The sequence below is a fragment of the Mus musculus genome, chromosome 4, assembly GCF_000001635.26.
Source record: "Mus musculus strain C57BL/6J chromosome 4, GRCm38.p6 C57BL/6J".
Classification (NCBI taxonomy): domain Eukaryota; kingdom Metazoa; phylum Chordata; class Mammalia; order Rodentia; family Muridae; genus Mus; species Mus musculus.
Genome location: NC_000070.6, coordinates 144,476,414 through 144,503,393, shown reverse-complemented (window position 1 = coordinate 144,503,393; position 26,980 = coordinate 144,476,414). Strand labels below are relative to the sequence as shown.

Below are 26,980 nucleotides of genomic sequence, written 5' to 3'. Positions count from 1 at the left end.
AAATACAGTATAACTTTAAAAACAGTATAAAGAAAAATGAAACATAATAGTTTACTGATCATTAGGTATAAGCATATCTTTAAATAATGTAGCATCAAAAACAAACAAAACACAAAAACAAAACACCAAACCAACATTCGTAGCTACAGTAAGATAGTGAAGTTTGTCTCTTTCCCTCAGTTCCTATATTCAATTCTGACTGTGTAGTTTTGGCTTAATCAACTCTGTGTTTCATACTGACTCTTCCTAAAATTTGTTTTTATTATGTAAGTCAAGATTCTGCCACATGTCAGTGGACTCTCAGGCAGGGACTCCTTAAGATGAACAGACCACAACACTCAGCTTTCTTTTATAAGATCCCTGATACAGTTCTAGTGGGTGGGCAGGGGATGTCTTCTGACATCCTTTGAAGAACTAGTGATATATTTTTCCTTAACCATCACTTTCCCTATAGCATTTTCTATATCATATTTTATGTCAGTTAGAACCATCATGGTTACCTAAAGAGTCATCACTGTAAGGAATGATGTACCAATAATCAAAGTCACTCTGATGCTTGCAAGAGAGCCACCCAAGTTAGTTGTGTATTAAATACCTTGAAGGGGCTGACCTCATTAAGCCACACATGTTGCATCCCAAACACATTTAGATGACCAATGATTTAGTTCATCTAAAAGTTGCAAAAATTCATGTCTTTTTTTCCTATGATAACTAAGCTTTTCCCATCCGTCCTCCCCATTCTTACACACTCACTGCCTGTGCAAAACTCAGTCCTATGAAGAAGGAATCTTGCCAACACTGTATCTGGAAATCACTTTGCAGAGTTACACATACAGCCTCAATGTTTTCTCTTGTTTCAATTCTGACTTTTACTATTATTTTGTATATTTATTCAAATGACTGTTTGCTACCCTACCATTTTAATTAATTTATTTAATATCTCTTATAAGTATATCCCAGGAAGAAAATTTCCCATGTGACTAGAGTAACTTTCTTTTTTAAAAAAATGTTTTAAGCTGGATGTGGTTGTACATACTTTTAATACCAGCACTTGTGAGGCAGAGCCAAATGCATCTCTATGGTTTTGAGACTATTCTGGTCTATATAGAAAGTTCCAGACCATTCAGGTCTAAGTAGTGATATCCTGTCTCAAAAATTATTAAACAGGGGACTGGAGATAAGGCTCAGCAATTAAGAGTACTTGCTGTTCTTACAGGGGTTATAAGTTTGGTTTCCAGCACCCACATGGTCGCTCACAACCATCTATAACTCCAGTCCAATCCTAAATGAAATTGCACCATATGGGTGATAATGCTCCCCCAAAGGGTCATGTATTATAAAACATAAATCCCAGAGCCAGACATGGGAAATCTCCTTCTAAGTTATAGGCCAGGGAAGTTCTTGAGACTTCTCAAACAATATAAGCTATTGCTATATAAGTGCAAACAATATAATATTGCCCATCATCTTCTGTTGTCTTCCAGGACTGGAAGGGTGGGGGCACTATGAGAGGAGCTGTTGTGGGGGGGGGGGGTAGGGATAGAGATGATGTGAATGCACCACTAGTATCCTGAATGAAATTCTCAAAAGCCTAAAAAAAATAACTCTAGAAATCACACAGTATATATTAGTTGACAAAAATAGGTTTCATTAAGATATTTAATACTTGTATATAATGTTTTGGCCAGATTTTGCAGTACTGGGTATGAGTTACTTCCTACAGAGTGAACATCAAGTCCAATCAGTAAGTGATTGGTTATCCCATAATTACCAGGCCACTATTGCACTAGTGGGAACCTCTTTGCCTGGCAGGTTGATAATGTGATACACAAGATCCATAGTTAAGTAAAACTATTAACAATTCTCCCTCAGCAGCCTGCAAAGAATGTTCAATCATTATGAAAACTATACAACATACGCATCCTTCTTATGGGCAGCATTTATGGAGTAAAAAAAATTATCCTCTTTCTGATTGATTGCATCCTTTTAAAGGCACATTATTTTTGTGCATTCAAAGAGTAAAAGGAAGAACTCCTCCTTTGTCATAGTACAAAAAATGGCTCAAGATAAAACTTACTTTTTAACAGTATCAGGAAATTCACACAATATCTTTTGTGACAGTCTCTTCAAACAGTAGGATCTCACTCTTAAAGACATAAACATAGACTCCACAGGGCTTTTTTTTTTTCTAAAAGGTTAAGACACAGCAACTCTGTTGATGTAACCATTACTTTAAGATTATTCTTAAGAGACACCATGTGGCTCATATAATCAATAGATCTCCAGGGACACTTGAAGGAAAATTAAGCACCTCAACGAAGTTCCCAGGAGATGAATGTAATCCAGTGATCTTTTCATCCAGAAAATATTTTGGGGGGATTTTTACATATTTCTTTTAATTTCTTTCTTTAAAATACACAAACAAATGCAAGGGTAACACTAAGGTAACTATGGATGATGGACCTTCTAATTATAAGAACTCATCTTTACTTTTTAATGTAACTAGACCACTTTAAAGTAGATATGTTAAAAATAATAAATTAATGCTTTTTTACACGGTAAGTTGGTAATGAGAAAGTATGAAAATTAGCCTAAAATGGGACTGTAAACAGCTGCGTAATTTTTTCACTTATATTTTTTCTATAAAATTGAAAGTAAATGACCTGACATATTCTTAAGTAGAAATAACCCCCTGAGCAAAATTCTTGTTTAATCCCCTGTTATGTATCTCTTCTATGAAGTTCAAGAAATTTCAAATGTATAATGCTATATAAAAGAAGATATTTTCAATTTATGTTGACACATGGGTCACTCATACAGCAGACCCGCACAGGCAACTTAGGTTTTTTTAAAAATATTTTTATTAGATATTTTCCTCATTTACATTTCCAATGCTATCCCAAAAGTCCCCCATACCCTTCCCCCCACGCCCCTACCCACCCACTCCCACTTTTTGTCCCTGGCATTCCCCTGTACTGGGGCATATAAAGTTTGCAAGTCCAATGGGCCTCTCTTTCCAGTAATGGCCGACTAGGCCATCTTTTGATACATATGCAGCTAGAGTAAAGAGCTCCGGGGTGCTGGTTAGTTCATAATGTTGTTCCACCTATAGGGTTGCAGATCCCTTTAGCTTCTTGGGTACTTTTTCTAGCTCCTCCATTGGGGGCCCTGTGATCCATCCAATAGCTGACTATGAGCATCCACTTATGTGTTTGCTAGGCCCCGGCATAGTCTCACAACAGACAGCTATATCTGGGTCCTTTCAGCTAGTCCTTTTGCTAGTGTGTGCAATGGTGTCAGTGTTTGGAGGCTGATTATGGGATGGATCCCCGGATATAGCAGTCTCTAGATGGTCCATCCTTTCGTCACAGCTCCAAACTTTGTCTCTGTAACTCCTTCCATGGATGTTTGGTTCCCAATTCTAAGAAGGGGCAAAGTGTCCACACTTTGGTCTTCATTCTTCTTGAGCTTCATGCGTTTAGCAAATTATCTTATATCTTGGGTATCCTAAGTTTCTGGGCTAATATCCACTTATCAGTGAGTACATATTGTGTGAGTTCCTTTGTGACTGGGTTACCTCACTCAGGATGATGCCCTCCAGGTCCATCCATTTGCCTAGGAATTTCATAAATTGATTCTTTTTAATAGCTGAGTAGTACTCCATTGTGTAAATGTACCACATTTTCTGTATCCATTCCTCTGTTGAGGGGCATCTGGGTTCTTTCCAGCTTCTGGCCATTATAAATAAGGCTGCTGTGAACATAGTGGAGCATGTGTCCTTCTTACCAGTTGGGACATCTGGATATATGCCCAGGAGAGGTATTGTGGGATCCTCCGGTAGTACTATGTCCAATTTTTGAGGAACCGCCAGACTGATTTCCACAGTGGTTGTACAAGCTTGCAATCCCACCAATAATGGAGGAGTGTTCCTCTTTCTCCACACCCTCGCCAGCATCTGCTGTCACCTGAAGGGAAGTAGAAACAATAAAGAAAACCCAAAGTGAGACGACTCTGTAGATAGGAACCCTAGGGAAGAAATCAGGAACCATAGATGGGAGCATCAGCAACAGAATACAAGAGATGGAAGGGAGAATCTCAGGTGCAGAAAATTCCATAGAGAACATCGGCACAACAATCAAAGAAAATGCAAAATGCAAAAAGATCCTAACTCAAAACATCCAGGAAATCCAGGACACAATGAGAAGACCAAACTGACGGATAATAGGAGTAGAAGAGAATGAAGATTTTCAACTTAAAGGGCCAGCAAATATCTTCAACAAAACTATAGAAGAAAACTTCCCAAACCTAAAGAAAGAGATGCCCATGAACATACAAGAAGTCTACAGAGTGGCTGAACCAAAGCACGCAGGCGGGAGACTCTGCAGGATCCCCAGCCCTGAGCATCGGAGAGGTGAACTCTTCAAGTGTCCAATTAAATTTTAAAAATATCCTCCAATAAAACTACATTGCAAAAAATGGGAAAGAAACAAAATGGAAAGAGTAAAAAAGTTGAAAAGGCAGAGCCTGAAGAATTTGTGGTAGAAAGAATACTGGACTGTCATGTAGTGAATGGGAAGGTGGAGTATTTCCTGAAGTGGAAGGGGTTCACAGATGCTGATGATACTTGGGAATCAGAAGAAAATTTAGATTGTCCAGAATTAATTTAAGCATTTCTTAATTCTCAAAAAGCTGGTAAATAAATAGATGGTACAAAAAGCAAATCTTTATCTGACAGTGAATCTAATGATAGCAAATAGACAAAGAGAGATGCTGCTGACAAACCAAGGGGCTTTGCCAGAGGTCTTGATCCTGAATGAATAATTGGTGCTACAGACTGCAGCGGAGAATTAATGTTTCTCATGAAGTGGAAGGACTCAGATGAGGCTGACTTGGTGCTGGCAAAGGAAAAGAATATGAAGTGTCCACAGATTGGCATTGCCTTCTACAAGGAGAGGCTGACTTGGCATTCTTGACCTGAAGATGAAGCACAATAATTTTTGCATATGTGTGTCTGTCTGTCTGTCTGTTTGTCTGTGTGTGTGTGTGTGTGTGTGTGTGTGTGTGTGTGTGTGTGTGTGTGTTTATGTATGTATATATATAATCTGGATCTTGGGTTTTGAATTACTAGTGTGGAAAAAATAGCATTCTGATGAAACTCAAGTTTGATATGCTGGTTTTGAAAATATTGACAGTAGTTGGGATATTTTTGGGTTTTGTTCTGCTTCAAAAGGCACTGATTCCTTTGAACAAGTAAGAGCATTCTGTAGTTGCTTCCTTTAACAATAGAATATTTGGTAGCATGTTGTATTTCCTCAACTTTGAAGAACAGTTTTTTTTTTATAACACTGGGGAGATTTTACAGTTATTAAGGAAGTCAGAACTTATTTTTAACTGGGACACAGAAGGACCATTCTGGGTTTTGTTGTTGTTGTTGTTTGTTTGTTTGTATTTGGTATATGCATAAAACACATAACTTGTTTTGTTTTGTTTTTAACTGAAGATGAAAATACAAGTTGATTGGAAATCAGTCTGGTGGTTGATCAGAAAACTGGACATAGTACTACCAGTAGATCTAGCAATACCTCTCCTGGGCATATACCCAGAAGATGTTCCAACTGGTAATAAGGACACATGCTCCACTATGTTCATAGCAGCCCTATTTATAATAGCCAGAAGCTGGAAAGAACCCAGATGTCCCTCAAGAGAGGAATGGATACAGAAAATGTGGTACATTTACACAATGGAGCTGTTACTCAGCTGTTAAAAACAATGAATTTATGAAATCCTTGGGCAAATGGATGTATCTGGAAGATATCATCCTGAGTGAAGTAACCCAATCACAAAGAAGTCACCATACATGCATTCACTGATAAGTGGATATTAGCTCAGAAACCTAGAATACCCAAGATACAACTTCCAAATCACAAGAAAATCAAGAAGGAAGACCAACTCATGGATACTTCATTCCTCCCTAGAACAGGGAATAAAATATCCATGGAAGGAGTTGCAGAAACAAAGTTTGGAGCTAAGATGAAAGGATGGACCATCCAGAGACTGCCCCACCCAGGGGTTCTTCCCATAATCAGCCACCAAATGTAGACACTATTGCATATGCCAGTAAGATTTTGCTGAAAGGTGTCTGTACCTCACTCCAAGCAGAACCATTGTTCATTGAAACAGTTGATGAATGACTTCATAGATAGACCATCTTAATACACACACCAATTCTTAAATGAATGTAACCTGTTCCCTGTGGACCGAGAATGACGACAATCACTCAAGTCAAATAGCTTTGATCATAGCAGGAAATCTGTATCCAAATAATTGTGCCTACAATTCATTCCTTGGCCCAGCAAAACTGTCAACTCTTATCTTAGCTGCTGTGGAGCTAAAATACTTTGGTTATGTGAGGGACATTGAAGCACAGCCTTATTACAATGAACTCCAATGTCTAAAAATTGTTCTTATTTTGGTTTTGTACCAAAGTAACAGCCCAGATTTTCAGCTCTACTACAAACAAAACAAACAAACAAACAAACAAAAGACTTTATTTATGTTCATTTAATAGCATATCCATCATTTTTATGATTGGTATAAAATATATATTGTGTTGAATATAATAAAAATAGTCACAAGAAGGAAAAAAAAAAGAAAAGCTGGTCTAAAAGAAAAAAATTATTAGGGTTGAAGGCAGGGTATGCCTTTTTTCCCAGTGGTTGTCAAGGGGTTAGTTTCCTGGAAAAAGAGATGCAGAAGAGAATGGGTGATAAATAATTGGACCACCGCTGCTCTGTTTGCATTGAGATGGTCATCCTCATGGGACACGATCAGAAACAAATACCTATAACTGTAGTTGGTGTCTACTTTATTGGGTTCTTATTCCTACCACCCTTCTCCACCCTTATCCCATATAACCTCCCAACAGTAGATCGGAGAAAAAAAAGGTTAGAGGGGAAAGAGGGTGTCAATCTCATTAGACTACTTCATGCTAATGAAAGGTGCTGAGTTCCTAGAGGCAAATCCAGTCTTCATCATCAGGATATCTCCAATCAGCAACAGCAACCAGCAAAAGCAGCAAAATAACAAATGCAACAGCAGGAACCAGCAGCAGCAAGGGCAACAGCGCCAGGAGCAACAGGGAGACCAGCAGTGAGAGAAGCAGCCACCACCTCTCTCAGGGTGTTTTTATACCTCCTTAAGAGTCCCCAGAATTCCAAAAGTAAACAATCTTCAGGTGGCAGAATCACTCCCCTGCCAGAACACAAGGCAAATCATAGTTAGTTGCTGTAGACAATCTGAAGCAGCCCATATCCCTCCCCTAGGATTAAAACAAAAAACATATTCACATAAAATAGCTGTTTTTAAAAAAAACTAATATTCTCACTACAGAACATAGGCAATTTTTAGGGCAGTAACACTATTCTATATAATACTGTGATGGTGGAAATAAGGCATATATATTTACCAAAAGCCGTAGAAATAGACAAAGCAATAACTAGGTCCCTATTTTCTTTTTTATCTTAACAGCACTCCTTTCTCATATGTGAACCATTCAGCATGCCTACATCAGTCATTATAACTATCCCGTTAAGGAGAAAGTTGTTTATAACTGCATCATTCTCAGCTGCATTGTCTTTAGTGTTAGATTACCCTATTCATAACTACAACACCACAACTGCCTTGTCTCTAGCAGTAGATTAATAAGTAAAAATATACTTCACATGTCCCAAGCCATGAAAACAATGTCTACAAAGTCTATGTAGTCACAGACACTCTCTCTCTCTCTCTCTCTCTCTCTCTCTCTCTCTCTCTCTCTCTCTCTCTCTCTCTCTCTCTCATTTTTTTTTCATGCCTGTACTGAATTCCCTTCAGTGTATAACTTTTCCCCTTTTGCTTAAAAATTTCAAGTTTGCTTCAGGATAACTCATCCTGAAATTAATTTTGGTTACATAAATCAAGTACTGAGTCCCTGACTACAGCTGAAGAGACAAACCCCTGGGGGTGGGTGAAAGGAATACACAAGCCACTGAGTAGATGATTTGGCTGGTTATAGGGTGTCATTTATTTTACTCAGCTGGTCTTGCCCCTTCTGCCCATCTCAGTTGATGGTTTTATACAAACTCCAATTTGGATGTGATGAAGAAGGGCTGATTACTATGAGAACTTTCTCAATGGAGTAAAAGAAAAGAGGACACAGAATGTTGACTTCTAAAAGATAAAAGGTGTGACTGGAGTGCAGTAGGCACTAAAATATCATAATACAAACTGTGTGACTGCTATGGCCACTCTAACAGCTGGAGATGAGGCTACATTGGTAAACAGAGCTAGCAATCACTCAATAGGTGAGAAAAGGAAGCAGACACTACCAGACAAATCAGAGAGAGCTCTACCTTGCTGCCTGGACATTCCATTTCACTGAGGTGGGGGTATGGTGTAACACTGAATGTCTTAGAAGACCTGAGGGGCCTTAATGGTCCCTGTCCACAGCTTCCCTGAAGTTAAATCTATCCCTTCTTCACTTACTGCTTCAGACATATTGTACTTTCTGTTCCCAAACACATATGTCCCTAGGCCACAGTTTACTGTACTGAAAGCCTGAAACTCTATTCCCCACTTATTTCTTAAATAAAAGAAATAAATGAAAGACTTATAAAAGTTTTTCATAAATGACATATAAGCCATCTAGTCTAACCCTTGCTTTAAAGTTCTCAAGGTTCATGGGTCTTATAACTTAATATAAACAAAATTGGTTTTTGCCCTCTGTCTCAGTGTTTCAGAAGAGACAAGTGGTAGAAGACATTTTTGCATCTTCTTTAGATCCTATATAATAAATTAAGTTTCTATTGGTCACCTCCAACTCTCACCTGGGAGATAATAAGCCTAGTTTTGTGTTTTGCAACTGTTGGTGCCAACCATCCAAAAGGGAAAAAAAATGGACTGAGAATTGTCGGCATTTTGGACCACAGAACACAAACAGAGGCCCCTACCAAAGAACAAAATGATATATTTTAATGAACTTGGTAAGGACTGACTGAAAGACTCATCTTACCCTAGACATAGTCATTATGAACTACCCATTTGCTAATTCAAAGTATATAAAAAACCAAAGATTATTTCTTATATGAAATAGACTCCATAAATTTCCCTTGCTAATGAACCCCTGCAAGAAAAGTGAAAAAATGGGACACTCAGATGATTACACGGGCATAATATTGGCCATTGTCTAGAACCCAGTGTCTGGTATACCACTACTGAGCAGCACACATTGGCTTATTATTACTATGTGGATTTTTGCAAAACACTTTCCTAATGCTTAAGTTCTGTCTACAGTCACAGGCTATACACATTAAGAAACAAATTTTACCCATATCACCGTCATATGAAAGCAGAAGTGCAGAATCGGAAACTTCATGGGGTTTGGGATGGAAGGAGGTACTTCATTAGTAAGGAGGTGGTCTATGAGAACGCGTACGTTGATTCCCAGGACCAGAGAAATACATGGAAGAGGCAGCAAGGAAGAGTCCAGTGGGAATCATGGGAAGCATGGCATTCTTATTTGTTCAGAGTGAGCTGAGGAAAGCCTGTCCCTTGAAAAGACTTCATTGAACTCTTCATCCACAAACCCAGGCACCTGGTAACTGACAGAGAAACACCATGACCTGATTCCACCTTTTGAAAGCTGTTCTTGATATTGAAAGTATTCACTTGTGAACTGGTTGCATCAGATCACAGCCTGGACATGCTCATGCCTAGCCACAGTGAAGCATGGCACCCTATTCCCCAAGGCAAATCAGTCTTTCATAATAGCACTGACTACCCTGGGTAGCAAATGGTCTTCCAGTGGAGAAAAGACTGAATGTAAAGTGATACCAATCTACAGCCAGATCTCTGGGAGATTGGAAAAATGCAATGAAGTCATGTAAGGTACTCTGTGACTCTCCTCTCAGTTGTGAAATCAGAGATTATAGCAGTGGTGTGTGTGCCAAGGTGAACCACAAAGAGGAGGAGCACAATGGAGGGAGGGAGCAACCTACATGCCTCTTCCTTGTTAGCCTGTTTACTGCAGGCTTTCCACAGGAGATCTTTGGCCAGGCCAGGTGGAAGGGTTCAAACAAAGGGAAAAGGACACTGCAAGGGAGGGGGAATTGCCTCTGCTGCCTCTACTGCCTCTGCTGCTGATGTTGCTCCAAGTCTCTGCATTGGCTTTGCTGCATTGAGTTGAGCCTGTGGAAAGCTGACTAGCCAGCAAAGGGGTGCAGGGGAGTTTCTGGTGACATTTTGGGAAAGCAGTTCTCTTCCATGGTGGGGGTGTTACAGACCTTATGACAGAAGCTCTCAGATGATGGAGTAATTCTCACACCTTTATTCCTTCTGGATAGGGTCTTTATATAAAGTTTTGGGGTGGGGTGGGATCTGGGTCTGACAGTAGGTGCTTCCTATTGGCTTGGTCTGAGAGGTTAGGGAAGCCTAATCTACATGTGGAAGGTGTTGCTCCTACATAACTGATGGCCACATATATCCATGGGGAGGAGTGCTAGGAGGATAGGCTTTAGCTATGTGATAGGGGCCTGGTGACAGAAGCAGGCAGAGCTCCTCCTGTCCCTTCAGGGTCTCTGGGCCTTCTAGTCTTAGCTCAACCTTACCAAGCTTTCTCTTATGGCCACAACCCCATAATTCGTTACCTATCTGTTCCGTACTCCATAGCCTGATCTGCTTTGTCCAAAGGCACAGTACCCTTGATGAGCTTGTTATGTCTCTTATCCATGTAGATAAAACACGGGAGGATCCAGGGATAGCAACTCTTATACATACAAAGACACTGAGTCCTTTGAACTTCCATGCTATTGTTCCTTGCACTGTTGAGATAAGTATTAGAGACTTTACATTAGCTCTTTTCAACCTGTAGATTGAGACCCTTTTGGGAATCAAAAGACTTTTTTCACAGAAGTCCCTTTAGACTATCAAACCAGATATTTAAATTTACATGAAAATATATAACAGTAGCAGAATTATAGCTATAAAGTAGCAATGAAAGTAATCTTATGGTCAGGGGTTACAACATGAGGAATTGCATTAAGGGTCACAGCATTAGGAAAGTTGAGATCCACTGTTTTAGAGGTAGCTAATGAATTTCTGAGGCTTCTCAAGTTGCTCCTCTCCTACATGAGCCTTAAGATCCCAAGATCTCTGGCTGACCCTTGACTGGAGCTAAGAAGACCCTCAGCCAAAGGGATCTTATGAGGTTCTATTCAGGGTCCTACCCAAGAGAAGCAGAAAGAGACAGATTTTTGCTGTTTTAAGCTGCAAACACTGAGGCTGATATACTGTGGGGGTAAACATTATGAGTTCCCAGAGCAGAATGTGGCCATTCCAGAAACCTAAAGTTGTGGCTCGTGGACTTGAACTTATACTCAGTGGGCAGCCTCCATTTCATGAATTTGACACTCCAAAGTTCCATGAATTCCTTAGACTTTAATTCAGACTTGCACTTACATCCATTAGAATGCCCCCTCTAAACAAAAGGAGATTCATTATAGAGGCAGGATGGCATTTATAACTTAAAAACATGTTCCCAGTCATTGGACTGCATTTGAGGCACCAAGGCCTAACATTATTACTGATTCAATGACGGGAGCCTGGCATGGCTGTCCTCTGAGAGGTGATTGAGACAGAAGCAGATACTTACACCAAACCACTGAACTGAAGTCCAGACCCCTATGGTTGAATTAGAGGAAGGATCAAAGAAGCTGAAGGGGAGAGTGACTCCATAGAAAGACCAGCAGCCTCAACTTACCCAGACCCCAGGGAGCTCTCAGAGGCCAGGTGTTGTGGGAAATATTTTTAAAATGAACCCACCAACTCCCCGTGGTGCCAGAACAAATTTCAGCACTCCTGCTGGCCACATTGAACCAAAGGGTTCCCGCTGGGCCATCCCTCTGGCAGGTCCCCCAGAGTCCCTATCACTACCACGCACCCCATGGTCAGCCATCACATCACAATACCCAGTACCCTGGTAGAATCAAGACTCTTAATGCTTAATTAACAAATCATATTTATGTATCAATAATATCATAATTTACAAGATGTCAATACAATAATTTCACAGCCAATTGATAATGATAAAAGCTTTATCCCAATATTTCTAACCTTGTAAAATCTACTTGTGACTGGTAATCACCATGCTGGTTAACGTCAGCAGCCATCTTCCTTCCTCTCCTACTCTGACATCTACCCTCTCTCTGTGACTCTTAGCTCTGCCTCTCTTTTTCCTGTCCAATCACAGGCCTCCCACTGCCTTAAGGAGCATACACTGGCTGCTCTGACGCCCCTGGCACAAATATAGCAGAGGTCTGCCTTCTCAGGCCTTAGAGGGAAGATGCACTTAATCCTAGGGAGACTTAAGGCCTCAGGGAAGGGGAAGGCCTGGTGGAGGGAGGGGAGCATCCTCTCTCAGAGGCAAGAAGGATGAGGAACTTTGGGGGGAGGAACCAAGAGGATCAATGACTGAAATGTAAATAAATAAAATAATAATAATAAATAAAAATAAAAGTCCTCCAAACACTGAAGAAAAAAGAAACAAGTTCCCCCATTTCTTTCACTTACATGGTGCACAGATATACATGAAAGCAAAACACCTATATGCATAAAACAAAATAAAAAGAGAAATTGATGCAAAATTTAGTGGCATTATGTAAAACAACAAAATGGAGCTGTGGGTCTCTCATGCAATTTCCAAATCTGAGGCAAAGATATGAGCCTCTGGAATGTGGTGGAGGTCAGCTTCACTGGACTGTGACTCTTTAAACCAACCATGTATTTAATTTACACCTTCTCTATTCTATAAGTTATGGTCTTCTTATGTTGCCCTGGATAGCATCAAACTACCCGTCTTCCTGCTTCAGCCTCTTGGGTCATTAACACATTGTATACGTTTTAAATCTTTTGCCCAATGGCTCCACGCCCACCAAAGGTATACACCCAGTTGTCAAACAGATCCTACACACACACAAAAAAATACTCTTTTGCCAGGAATCACTAGACATGTTTTGAGTATTAATCCTGATGAATAGTATTGCTGCTGTGGCTCCTGCAATCAGAAGGCTTTATTGTGGTCAGGGGTCAGACCAAGATTAACTTTAAGAAGGCGTCTGGATCCACAAACACATTCATTTGTGGCCTTTTGTTGAGATGTGTTTTGTAACAGGTGCATTGAGAGACCCAAGGAACCCTACACTGACTCTGACCACAAATTGAGACTCATTGTGGTTAGGATGGACCATGGAGAAGTTCCTTTGACTTTCTTCTTCTTGCCAAGATACTAAAGGAGAAGTCACATTCCATCCCACAGGACACTGTAGAACTCAGGGAGATTATAAAGACATATCACACCCTGATTCCACTCACTCGACTGGAATGTTGAAAAGTCAGATGGGCCTTCCAGAATGACTATAGGTTATTTTAAAACTACTCAGAAGGTAAACACAATTGCAGCTAATTACCAGCTGCAACATCTTCACTGCATCATGTAAACATAGCCCATGGTATATAGGAAGCAGTCATTCATGTGCCTGGTGCCTTTTTCTCCAGACCAGTTAGTTGATAAAGACAGAAACTCCCTCTAACCAGTAGAAATAACAGGAAGTCTTTGAAGCTTCACCTCAGGGCTTTCTGGTTTCTGCCCTAATAAAGTGTAGTTCTCAGAAATCTAATTGCTTTGATATTCCAGAGGGGACTGTGTTTCAGTTGTTTGCTTACTTACAGTGTCCATTATTCATGGGTATGTGAATACAGAATGCCATAGGGAGACTTATGCAAAACGAAAGAGGTGAAGTCAACCAGAAACTCTCAGGCAATAGTGACTACAGTAAGGCTTCTTGTAGTTCTACAATGTAAGCAGCATTGAGATGTATCCTCAGGGTAGAGGATGAGCCACTAGACATGCAGTACCTCTCATAAAAATAAACACTGTGTGTGTGTGTGTGTGTGTGTGTGTGTGTGTGTGTTTGTGTGCGCGCGCGCGTGCGTGCAAAGACTAACAACTGTGGCTTCCTTCTCCTGGGAGGTTACAACCTGATACTGCCTTCAGACACCTCCTATGGAGACTAACTAAACCCTCCTCCTCGATGTACCTAATAAACATGTTGAGGTTCCAGGTTCACAAAATATCAGTAGTGTTAGCAGAACCCTATCAGATTTCAGTTTTGTTGTACATATGTTTCCTTTCTTAGTGCCTTCTCTACCCCTAACCCAAGTTCTGACTCAAGACATGTAGGTCTTGGCATTTCTTCCCTAAGTAAAATTAAAGAAAGAAAAAACGAAAGAAAGAAAGGAAGGAAGGAAGGAAGGAATGAAGGAAGGAAGGAAGGAAGGAAGGAAGGAAGGAAGGAAGGAAGGAAGGAAGGAAAGAAGAAAGCTTTGAATCTGAGCTTGGTGTCCATGTATTCCCGATGTGTCTGAGAGACTGGAGTAGTCTAATTTGGTACCTTGCAAGTCAGATAAAAATCTCAGATTAATTTTGAGGTTCTTTGTCATTGCCTTGAAATGGTTCTCCCTTGACATCCAGAACACTGTTGAGTTTCCTCAGAGAGGAAGCTAAAGGAATGTTGGGAAGGGTAGAATATTCTTTCCGATTCTAGCATGCTGATTCCCCCACCCACACCCACCCCCAGACACCTGTAGTGTATGATTCTACATGATTCTCTAGCACTGGGATCCTGTTGCATTAGGTTCTCCAACTGTAGATCCTACATAATTAACTCCTTCTAGTGTCTGACTCCTGAAGCATACAGCAGACATCACATTCACAAGTTAACAGCCTCCCTTGTGTGATAGTTAGTGCTAATCGTCAACTTGAGAGGCTCCAGAAGCATCTAGAAGATGGGCTTCTGGGCATGCTCATTGGAAGTACCCTTAATTATGTGAATATACGTGGGAAGATCATCCTGTTATACCCATTCCTTTGGGGGGGGATCCTGGACTCTGCAGAGAAAACACTTTGAGTTCTGGTGTGGATCTATTCATGGCTCTCTCTCCTTCTTGGTAAATGTGGCCAGCTACCTCAAGATCCTGTTGCTCTGATTTTCCCTGACCATGATGGGTTACACCTTGAACTGTGAGTTAAAACAAACCCTTTCTCCTTTAAGTTGCTTTTATTAGAGTATTTATCACAATAAGGAGAAAAAGTAAGATGCTTGAGTACTGCTCAGCCAGGTTTGCTGCAAAGTTAAACTATTTTCCCAAGGTACACCTAACTCTTGATGACAGGATGTTGACTTATTGATGGTCATGGTACTTTTTCCTGAGATCAGCCTCTGTGCCTTATATCCAAGAATTATTGTCTACATATATCTTCTGAGTGGAGCCTAATTACTCTTCCATCTAAAGTATTTGCTACTTTCTGTTCATACAATGGTAAACACATAAGGTCTGCAGTGAAGCAGAATGTTATGAGGTTTGGTAAAGGGCTATCATGGTTTCTGCACAGTTTTTCATGGGACAACGCAGGACAAACAGATTGTGTCTACACATGGTGATACAAAACTGCAAAGGCATGCTTCAAGCTCTGCTCGGAAGAAGCAGATAGTTTTTCTCTTACTAACTTATATGGAGAAAAAAGCACAGGGCAGGTGACCTGGTGCTTTCCCAAATGCCTTGCACTGTATTTACCTGACTCATTGGAGACACCACAGCTGGAGAGCAGCTGTAATTGGAATCACTGCATGAGTAACTTCAGGATCATCCACACTCATTTCCAAACGTCTGTCAGACTTACGATCATTTCAGGTAGATGAGATAGAACAAGGGGTGATGTGTGCTCTTGTGAAGGTTTTGTGGTGATCTTGATTTTCTTTATCATCTGTGCAGAGAGGGTGAGATCTACATGACTCCCCCACAGTGACTCCCATTCTGTGACCAGAGTTAGTGTACCATTCTTTGAGTTTCCCAGTATACCTATTGTATGGACAATACAGCCAGCAGGTGAGCACACCTATGAAATTTGTCTGTGGGTCAAGAATCTCAATTGAGGCTAGAGGTTACCTGTCAATCAATCACAGCAAGCTCCTACTTTGATCTTAGGAGAATCAATAGCCATGTTATTCTTCAGAATTAATATCCATTCAGAACAGATGCCTAGTGATTCCTAGCAACTGAAGGTTTTTTCTTTTCCTATGTACAGTCAGTCTCTAAATTTCTTACGATCTTCACTATGGAGATTTGCAGAGGACTGAAATCAGAAGGAGAGCTGGACAAGGCAAGTCACTACTTGTAACAATGTTTCCCCAGAAAGCAAATTCAAGAGATTCCCCAGGTTCGAGGCCAGGCTTACCATCATTATAAAATGTTGTCTCATATGATAAATCAGTTAACTAAAAATAAATTTATAGTTGTTGCAAAGATTCAGGACCCTTCCTTATGGAGATATGATACTCACCTGTGCGAAGTTGAGTGGATCATGGCTGAAGTAGAAACTTCTGGTTTATTTGGAAAGTCAGTTATGTAAAATGATGTTTTGCTGAGGCACATAGGTGAAAGGATATCTTCACCTTCACTAAAGTAACACTTGAAACAAAGCTTTTGTGAAGCAGACATGGGTGAAAGGATGTGTGATGAAGGAGTATAAATATGATCCCACAGACAGTGGGACAGTAGCATTGAGCCTTGGTTTTATTTGCTTCGCCTTGCTATTCTTCGCTAACAATATGCATGTATTGGTTCAACTTACATAGCATTGTTGAGCTCTACTTGTAATGTTGCCATTGAGAGAAACTCACCTAAGAACTGCTTGTGAGGATTCTGCAGCAGCTTGCCCTCTCCATGGCTTTGGATTGGTTGTCGAGCCTTGCTGTTTCTTCAGGATGGAACTACAGCTGCTGGTACATGCCTGGTGTACTGATCTGCTGCTGCTGAGTTGTATTTGTTGTTTGCTATAGGACTGAACTGCTGCCAAAGAAGATTGGAGCTCAACCCCAAAGAACTATCGCTAAACAGGTGCACTTCCCGCATATCGTAATAACTTTTTTCTTCTTTTACCTCTGTTGGGTGTTGGGCAAGAAGAGAAGTTGAAACTTATTAAAGTACGTTGCAAAAAAATTTATGCCTATACATGGCACTTGATTTTTATTTTTCTCTTATATCCAATGATTCTCTAAAACTTTGGTGATACAGTTTATTCATGGGCACTATGGTTCCTCACTCACTACCACAATCCCAGTTAGCAGATCATAGTGACTGTTGGGACACTCTTCCTGCCCTTTAGAGGTCAAATGCCTCTAATTTTCCCTAGTCACTCTCAATTTTACTCTAAGACCTAATCTTATTTTGCTTTCTGCAATCGGTAAGGGAAAAGGTTCCATGCTGGAAACTACAGGTTATTTGTCCCTTTTGTAGTGAGGACAGGGGCTGGGAGTTTAAAATAGCTTAAAGGTTACTATGGTGGTACATGCATTTAGTTCTAGCACCCAGGAGGCAGAGTCAAATGGACCAGCATGTCCAGTGTCTGAATACTATTAAGGAACATATATTAATGTGACATTATATCATGATTGTCTCTGAATTACAAGGATGAGCCCAAAGCACAGTTTTACTGAGGATGTAGGTGTCCCAAATATTATGGTGAATGCAGATTTCTACAAGTTTGGGCCAAACCTGGTCTAACAGAGAGTTCCAGGACAGCTAGTAATATGTACTGAGATATTGTCTCAAAACCAAATCAAAACCACAATAACAACAAAGAACCTTGTCCTTGTCAGCCTGGAGAGATGGATAATAGGCTAAGAGCACACAGTGCTCTTACAAAAGACTCCAGGTAGGTTCCCAGCCTTATGTCAGATGGCTAACAACCACCTATAATTCCAGTACCATGAGATTCTACACCCTCTTCTAGTCTCCATTGGTATGGGATTCATGTGCATTTGTACACATTAATGTGCAGTCCTGCACACATATAATCAAAAAATAAAAATATGTCTTAAAAAGAACTGTGCCATGGGAGTAACATAAAACCATGGTCATCTCACCAAAAGCAATCCTCAAATTCAATGCAATTCTCCATCAAAATTCCAAGTTATTTTCAGAACTTAAAAAAAGTACTCAGCTTCATATGGAAAAAGAAAAACTCAGGATAGCTAAAAACAATTCTATACAATAAAAGAACTTTTGGAGGCATCACAATCCCTGGTTTCAAGCTGTATCAAACCAAATAATTCAATTTCAAAAAAAATGAAATCTAAACAGAGAATTCTCAACAGAGGAATCTCATATGGCTGAGAAACACTTAAAGAAATATTCAACATTCTTAGCAATCAGGGAAATGCAAATCAAAATGACTCTGAGATTCCATCTTATACCTGTCAGAATAGTAAGATCAAAGACACAAGTGACACTCATGCTGTCAAGGATGTGAAACAAGCAGAACACTCCACAATTGCTAATGGTAATGCAATCTTGTACAGCAACTTTGGAAATCAATACGGCAGTTTCTCTGAAAACTGAAAATCAACCTATCTCAAGACACAGTTATACTCTCCTGGGTATACACCCAAAGTATGCTCCACTATACCACAAGGACACTTGCTCAATTATGTTCATAGCAGCTTTATTTGTAATAGCCAAACACTGGAAACAACCTAGATGTCCTTTAAAGAAACAATGGATTAAGAAAATATGGTGCATTTACACAATTGACTATTACTCAAGTGTTTAAAAGAAGATAATATCATGAAAATTTCAGGCAAATGGATGAAACTAGAAAAAATTATCCTGAGTGAGGCAACTTAGACACAGGAAGACAAACATTGTGTATACTCACTTTTAAGTGAATATTAGTTGTAAAGTAAAGGATAATCCATAGACACAGAAAGACTAAGAAACAAAGAGGCCTCAAGGGGGATGCATTAATCTCCCTGGGAAGAGAATTGTAATAAATATATTGGGTGGACTGGTGTTGGGTAGGGATGGAACAGAAAGAATTGGGTTTAGAGAAGATGGATGGAGAGAGTACTAGGGAGAGACAACTGGGACAGAGGTGGGGAACATCTCAGGGACAAGATAGAAACCTAGTGCAATGGAAATGCCCAGGAATATACTTGGGTGACTCTAGCAAATAGTTCCAGTAATGGGGTATATAGAACCTGAACCAGCCATCTCATGCAACCAGACAAGGCTTCCAGGGGAGAGATTGGGACACCAACCACAGTCATAAAACCCTTGACCTACAAACTGTCCTGCCAGCAAGATGAGATAAAGCTAGGGTAGAAATTGTTGCTGACTGGTTCAACTTGAGACCCATGCCATGAGAGGAAACCCACTCCTGAAACTGCCTGGAGTCCAGAAACCAGAGGCTAGATAACCAATGGACATAAGGTAGAACCAAAAACAGCCAGAAAAAAAATCAATGAAATTATTTCTAATGATACTCTACTATACTCATAGACAGGCACCTAGTATAATTGTCATCAGAGAGGCTTCAATCTGTAACTAATGGGAACAAATGCAGAGACCCACAGCTAAACATTAGGCAGAGTTCTGGGAAGCTTTTGGGAGATGGGAAAGAAAGATAATAGGAGACAGAGGGGACAAGGACACCACAAAGAACCCAGAGAATCAACTAACCTAGTCTCATACAAGCTCACAGAGTCTGAACTAACAGCCAGAGAGCCTGCTCTGACCAAGATATTCTGCATATATGTTATGGTTGTATAGCTTGGTCTTCTTATGGTGCCCCTAACAATGGGAGCAGGGGCTATCTCTGAGTTTTTTACCTACTTTCAGGATCATTTTCCTCCTACTGGGTTGCGTCATGCAGTCTTAATAAGAGTGGAGGTGCCTAGTGTTATCGCAACATGATATGCCATGTTTGGTTGATTTTGGCCTGCCAATTTCTGAAGGGGAATGAAGGAGGAGTGGATAGGGCAAGAGAGGAGGGAGAGAGAGGAACTGGGAGGGGAGACAAAGAGGAAACTGTGGTTGGGACATAATATATGAGAAAAGAATAAATAACAAAGTTGAAAATAAAAAGAACCAAGTCCACCACTTCTGCTAAAATACTTGGCCCAAGAGGGACCCTCCTGGAGCCCTCAGGACACAGGAACCACGGAACAGACGAGGGACAGGATCCTTGGGGTTTCCGGTTCCCATCAGTGCCTCAGGGCTGACCCTTTGCCACAGTTCTCCGTACCTAAACCCCACCAGGAGAGACTGGTCTCCCAGGAGTGATGACACACCTGAGAGCACAGGTGAGATCACAACTTCTGCTTAAATACTTGGCCCAAGAGGGACCCACCAGGAGCCCTTAGGACACAGTAACCGAGAAATAGCCAGAGATAGGTTCATTCCAGTTTCTGTCTGGGCCTCGGAGTTGACCCTGTGCCACAGCTCTCCATACCCAAATTCTGCCCAGAGAGAGCTGGTCTCCCGGGAGTGCTGACACAAAGGCTTACAGGAGGGACAAGCCACAGTCATAGATAGCAAAACCAGCTAACACCACTGGTAACCAAATGGTGAAAGGCAAGTGCAAAAACATAACCAACAGATACCAAGGCTACTTGTCATCATCAGAACCCAGTTCTCCTACCACAGCAAGCGCTGGATACCCCAACACACCATAAAATCAAGACTCTGATTTAAAATCACATCTCATTATGATGTTAGAGGACTTTAAAAAGGACAAATAACTCCCTTAAAGAAATACAGGAGAATATAGGTAAACAGGTAGAAGCCCTTAAAGATGAAACACAAAAATCCTTTAAAGAATTACAGTAAAACACTACCAAACAGGTGAAGGAGTTGAACAAAGCCATCCAGGATCTAAAAATGGAAATAGGAACAATAAGGAAATCACAAAGGGAGACAACCCTGAAGATTCTATCTAGGGAAGAGATCAGGAATCATAGTCCCAAGTGTCGCCAACAGAATACAAGAGAGAGAAGAGAGGATATCAGGTGTGGAATATACCATAGAAAACATTGATACAACAGTCAAAGAAAATGCAAAATGAAAAAAGCTCCTAACCCAAAACATCCAGGAAATCCAGGACATAATGAGAAGATCAAACCTAAGGATAATAGGTATACCAGAGAGTAAAGATTCCCAACTTAATGGGCCAGTAAATATCTTCAACAAAATTATAGAAGAAAACTTCCCTAACCTAAAGATAGAGATGCACATAAACACACAAGAAGCCTACAGAACTCCAAATAGATTGGACCAGAAAAGAAACTCCTCCCATCACATAATAGTCAAAACACCAAATGCACAAAACAATGAAAGAATATTAAAAGCAAGGAGAAAAGGTCAAGTAACATATAAAGGCAGAACTATCAGAATTACAACAGACTTTCAAAAGAGATTATGACAGCTAGAAGATCCTGGGAAAATGTCATACAAACCCTAAGAGAACACAAATGCCAGCCCAGACTACTATACCTAGCAAAACTCTCAATTACCATAGATGGAGAAGACAAGATATTCCATGACAAAACCAAATTTACAAATTATCTCTCCACAAATCCAGCCCTACAGGGAAAATAGATGGAAAACTCCAACACAGGAGAGAAACTACACCCTAGAAAAAGCAAGAACGTAATCTTCTTTCAATAAACACAAAAGAAGATAGCCACACAAACATAATTCTACCTTTAACAGCAAAAATAGCAGAAAGCAACAATGACTATTATGGCCGAGAAGCACCTAAAGAAATGTTCAACATCCTTAGTCTTTGGGGAAATGCAAATCAAAACAACCCTGAGAGTCCACCTCACACCAGTCAGAATGGTGGCTAAAATAAAAAACTCAGGTGACAGCAGATGCTGGCCAGGATGTGGAGAAAGAGAAACACTCCTCCATTGCTGGTGGGATTGCAAGCTGGTACAACCACTCTGGAAATCAGTCTGATGGTTCCTCAGAAAATTGGACATAGTTGTAGTCTCCCCTCCCCTAGCCTGAAACCTGCTTGCTCAGGGGTGGAGCTTCCTGCTCATTCGTTCTGCCACGCCCACTGCTGGAACCTGCGGAGCCACACACGTGCACCTTTCTACTGGACCAGAGATTATTCGGCGGGAATCGGGTCCCCTCCCCCTTCCTTCATAACTAGTGTCGCAACAATAAAATTTGAGCCTTGATCAGAGTAACTGTCTTGGCTACATTCTTTTCTCTCGCCACCTAGCCCCTCTCCTCTTCCAGGTTTCCAAAATGCCTTTCCAGGCTAGAACCCAGGTTGTGGTCTGCTGGCCGGACACAACACATAGTACTACTTGAGGACCCAGCTATACCACTACTCCAGGCATATACCCAGAAGATGCTCCAATATGTAATAAGGATACATGCTCCACTATGCTCATAGTGGCCTTATTTATAATAGCCATAAGCTGGAAAGAACCCAGATGTCCCTCAGTAGAGGAATGGATGCAAAAAATGTGGTATATTTACACAATGGGGTACTACTCAGCTATTAAAATTGATGAATTCATGAAATTCTTAGGCAAATGCATAGAACTAGAAAATGTCATACTGAGTGAGGTAACCCAACCACAAAAGAACACACATGGTATGTACTCACTAATAAGTGGATATTAGGCAAAGCGCGTGGAATACCCAAGATACAACTCACGGACCATGTGAAGCTCAGTAGAAAGGAAGACCAAAGAATGGATGCTTCAGTCCTACTTAGAAGAGGGTACAAAATAATCAAGGGAAGTAGAGGGTGGTAGGGACTTGGGAAGAAGAGAGGAAGGGGAGGAGAAAAAGAGGAGCAGAATCAGGTATGAGAGGAGATGGAGGAGACGTACAGAGGGACAGGAAATTGAACAGAGGTGTGTATTAATGGGGGATGAGGAACTGGTGGTAGCAACTATAAAGTCCCAGATGCCAGAAAAGCAAGAGCCTCCCAGGACCTCATGGGTCCTGAATATGACATTAGCTGAAATACCCCACAAAGTCGGGGGAGAACCTGTGGAGACCATATCCAGAGGTTAGGCATGGCCCCCTGGTTGAGGTGTGGGGCCACCCACCCATCTTCAAAATTTTAACCCAGAATTGCTCCTGTCTAAAGAAAATACAGGGACAAATTGTGGAGCAGAGACTGAAGGAAAAGCCATCCAGAGACTGCCCCACCTGGAGATCTATCCCACATGTAGACACCAAATCCAAATACTATTGCTGATGTCAAGAAGTGCTTGCTGACAGGAGCCTGATGCAGCTATCTCCTGAGAGGCTCTGCCAGATCTTGACCAATACAGATGTGGATGCTCACAGCCAACCACTGGAACTGAGCACAGGGACATCAAGGGAAGAGTTAGGGGAAAGACTGAAGTAGCTGAAGGAGCCCTATTTGGCATCAATGGGAGGAGAAGTCCTTGGTCCTGAGAAGGCTTCCCAGTGTTGAGGAATGCTAGGGCAATGAGGCAGGTGGGAGTGGGTGGGTGAGCCAGGGAGCACCCTCAAAGAAACAGGGTAAGTGGGGATGGGATAGAGGGTTTTCATAGGGGAAACTGGAAACGGGGATAACATTTGAAATGTAAACAAATAAAATATCCAATGAAAAAAAGAAGAAGGAAATAAAAAAGAACCATGTCATCAGCATCTTTTTTTTTTCTTCATAGATGAGAATAAACAGGCCTGAGACATTTTCATTAACTAGAGGGCAGTGAACCCAAACATATTAGTCTGGGGGTAATGAATATATAAAGTTTTTAAGGAGTATTTTAAAGTTGATCTTACAGAGTCACGAGACAGAAGCAGCAACATCAAAATAGCAAAAGTGCGTAAGCTATTTAAACACAGTTTTGTTTAAAATCAGTTAAGTGTGATATGGAAGTTTCTCTTTCTTTTGAAAAATATTTATTTTATTAAATTATTATGTGTATGGGGAGAGAAGATTATGTGTATGTAAGTACAGATATCCAAAGAAGCCAGATGTGTCACATCTCCCTGAAATTTACACCATTGTGAGCCTACCAATATGGATGCTGGCAACCAAAATCAGCTCCTCTGCAAGAGCAGTATGTGTTCTTAACTCTTAAGCTGTCTCTCCAGTCCCATAGGAAATTATCTTACTATAACAGTAGACCCAAATATTATCAAGCATGAACTTTCTCTTGTCACTAGACAGAATGATTACAACAAAACTTATGATGATACAGCCCAGTTGCAAAATTCACATAGGACATAAAGATAAGGAAGGGGAAGGCCTGAAGAAGTTACTCTGTGTAACACCAGGTGCTGTGGGTGAGAATTCACACCCACCCTGTCTTATTTACGTAATGTTCTCATGGCCTCTGCCTCTGCCTTTCCTTAGGTCAGGGTGTATAAGCTAGCCAGAATTGAGGCTAAATAAGGCAGTGTGACAGATGGTGAGGCCTTTCCCCACTGGAGACACAGAAAGGCTATTACTACCTTAGCAGTAGATCACTCACTCATTCACCTGATGAATTTAACTGCATTCTTTTGGAGATGGTACGCAGGGACAAAATGAGCCACACTGAATAGTGACTGATGGGCATAGTCAGATACATCATGCTCATGACTCCAGGGTTTAAATATTTGAGGTCTTTTAACATATGAATAACATCCTTATTGGCTTTTGTATATATCAGTGCTAACATCTCTTAAGTCATTGTACTTTTATATTATTTTTTAGATTACAATATAATTATGACAATATTATAATGATGTAATTATGTCATAATTATGTTATAATTACATCATTACCCCTTCCCTTCTTTCCCTCCAAACCTTCTTGGTCTCTTTCAAATTCATGTCTTTTTATACCATTATTATATATGTAACACTCTAATATCTTTAATTAATAAATGGTTGCTAATTATAAGCACTTACTGCCTAGACTGAAAATGTCACATTACTTTTTGTGTCACCAAAGTACTTTTTTATTTACTGCCTAAAGGTCTCTGTCTTGGGGTTTCTATTGGTGACAAAATCCAATGACTGAAAACAACTTTTGGAGGAAAGGGTTAGTCTAGCTTACACTTCTATATTGGTGTTCATCATCAAAGGAAGTCAGGACAGAAACCCACACAGGGAAAGAACCTGGAGGCAGAAGTTGATGCAGAGGCCATAAAGGGGTGCTGCTTACTGGTTTGTTCCTCGTGGCTTGCTCAGCCTGCTTTCTTATGGAACCCAGGACCACAATCCCAGGGGTGGCACCATTCACAATGGGCTGGGCCATCCCCCAATAATCACTAATTAAGAAAATGCCCTACATCTGGATCTTATGGAGACATTTTCTCAATTGAGGTTCCTTCCTTTCAGGTTAACTCTAGCTTGTGTCTAAGTGACATACAACTAACCAGTAGACTATCACTCCCTAGACATTTTCTTTCTCAAGATGCCACTTTAATTTTTTTTCCCATTTTTTATTAGGTATTTAGCTCATTTACATTTCCAATGCTATACCAAAAGTCCCCCATACCCAAGTACTTAACCTTTCTTTTCACCCACCCTCTCTCCTTTCTTAAAGACCAAAATCAAATGTTCTTTAATTTTTATTTTTATGTATGCATGTTTTTTCTTGGCTATGTGTATGTCTGTGTACCATGTGCATGGCTGGTGTTTGCAGAGGCCAGAAGAGGGCATATGACCCCCTATAACTGGAGTTGCAGATGGTTGTGAACCACCATTGGGTTTTGGGACTGGAGCTTGGGTCCTCTGCAGGAGCAACTAGTGCTTCTAACTGCTGAGTCATCTCTTCAGGTCCCATTATTCAATATTCCTAATTAATAAGACAAATACCCACTATATCAGCCTTCTGTTTTCCCATCTTTCCAGAGAGCAAAAGCCTTTGCCCAGAGTGTCTCACAAACATGTAATTCCAGATCCTTCTAAGAATAGAAAAATTGTTAAAACATGAGTGGGTTGGGAGGTGTGAAAGGACAGGTATTTGGTGGCTGGCATAAGCTTTATCGCATGTAGCTGTGATCATTTCCTGCGAGATGATGGACTTGCCCTCAGTCAGATTTGAGCAGAATTAGATTTGAACCAAATTGAATTTAAATTAAATGTCATTTTATCCCTGTGCTGCAAACCTCTTGCCAACTGATTGGATGTAGCCAGATTGCTTTATATGCATGGTTTCTACCTCTTGAGTAAGAAATCAGACTAGAGGCTGCCTCTGTGTAGCCAGGAGACAAAGAATCAGAATAAAAATATATATAGGAGAAACTCTATCCCAGTGAAAGACAGCAAGGAAGAAGCTCAGAAATTCACAAGAGTAACCTGAAAAGTGTGGTGAGAAACAAGGTGACTGGAACAGAAAGGAAGCCAAGCTGGACACCATTCCAGACCCAGGATTCCACAGCAGGCAGAGAGGGAGTGGAAGTGGCAGGCTCCTCCAATAGATGCCAGGCAGCCCTGTAGAAAAGGCACTAATGTTCCTTCCTCAGGACAAGCCAAAACCCTCACAAGCCTCAAGACCAGTTGAGGGTCTTGAGACCTTGAGAGACTGCAGCCTCTGAATGTCAACCAGACTACTTCACACCCACATAGCATTCCCCCCTCAAGATAATTACTATCTATGAAATCTTGAAAGGGTAAAGACAGATAGGCCTTCCCTGAGGATGGAGCTCACTTCTGTGGATCCTTTTCATACTGCCAATGCCCTTGGGAGGCACCCCTAGTAGTAGAAGCAGGGGAGTCTCAGGAGAGTGAGAGACACACTGCACAGACTCCAAAGGTAAGTGTGGCCAGCCGAGGCCCATGGCATGCAAAAAAAAGAAACTACCAAGTGAAGATAGCTTTCGTGAACATAAGGCTCTTGTCCAATGGAGTGTAAAGACTATTATAAAACACAGGAAACAGTATCACAAATCTGACCTGCCCCAAACACTGGCAGCCTCCAGTTTTTGAAGATGCAGACTCTATTTTATTCTTCATCTTTTAGTCTCCTTATGATTTTTTTCCATTTTAATTACTCTTCCAGTGCTATATTTTCTTACCTATAGTTTAAAAAAAGTTTTCCTTTTTTTTTTCA

At 40.7% G+C, this 26,980-nt stretch overlaps 1 pseudogene; it reads left to right on the top strand.

The window, feature by feature from the left end:
- Gm13118 (predicted gene 13118) lies at positions 4,348-5,003 on the top strand (annotated as a pseudogene).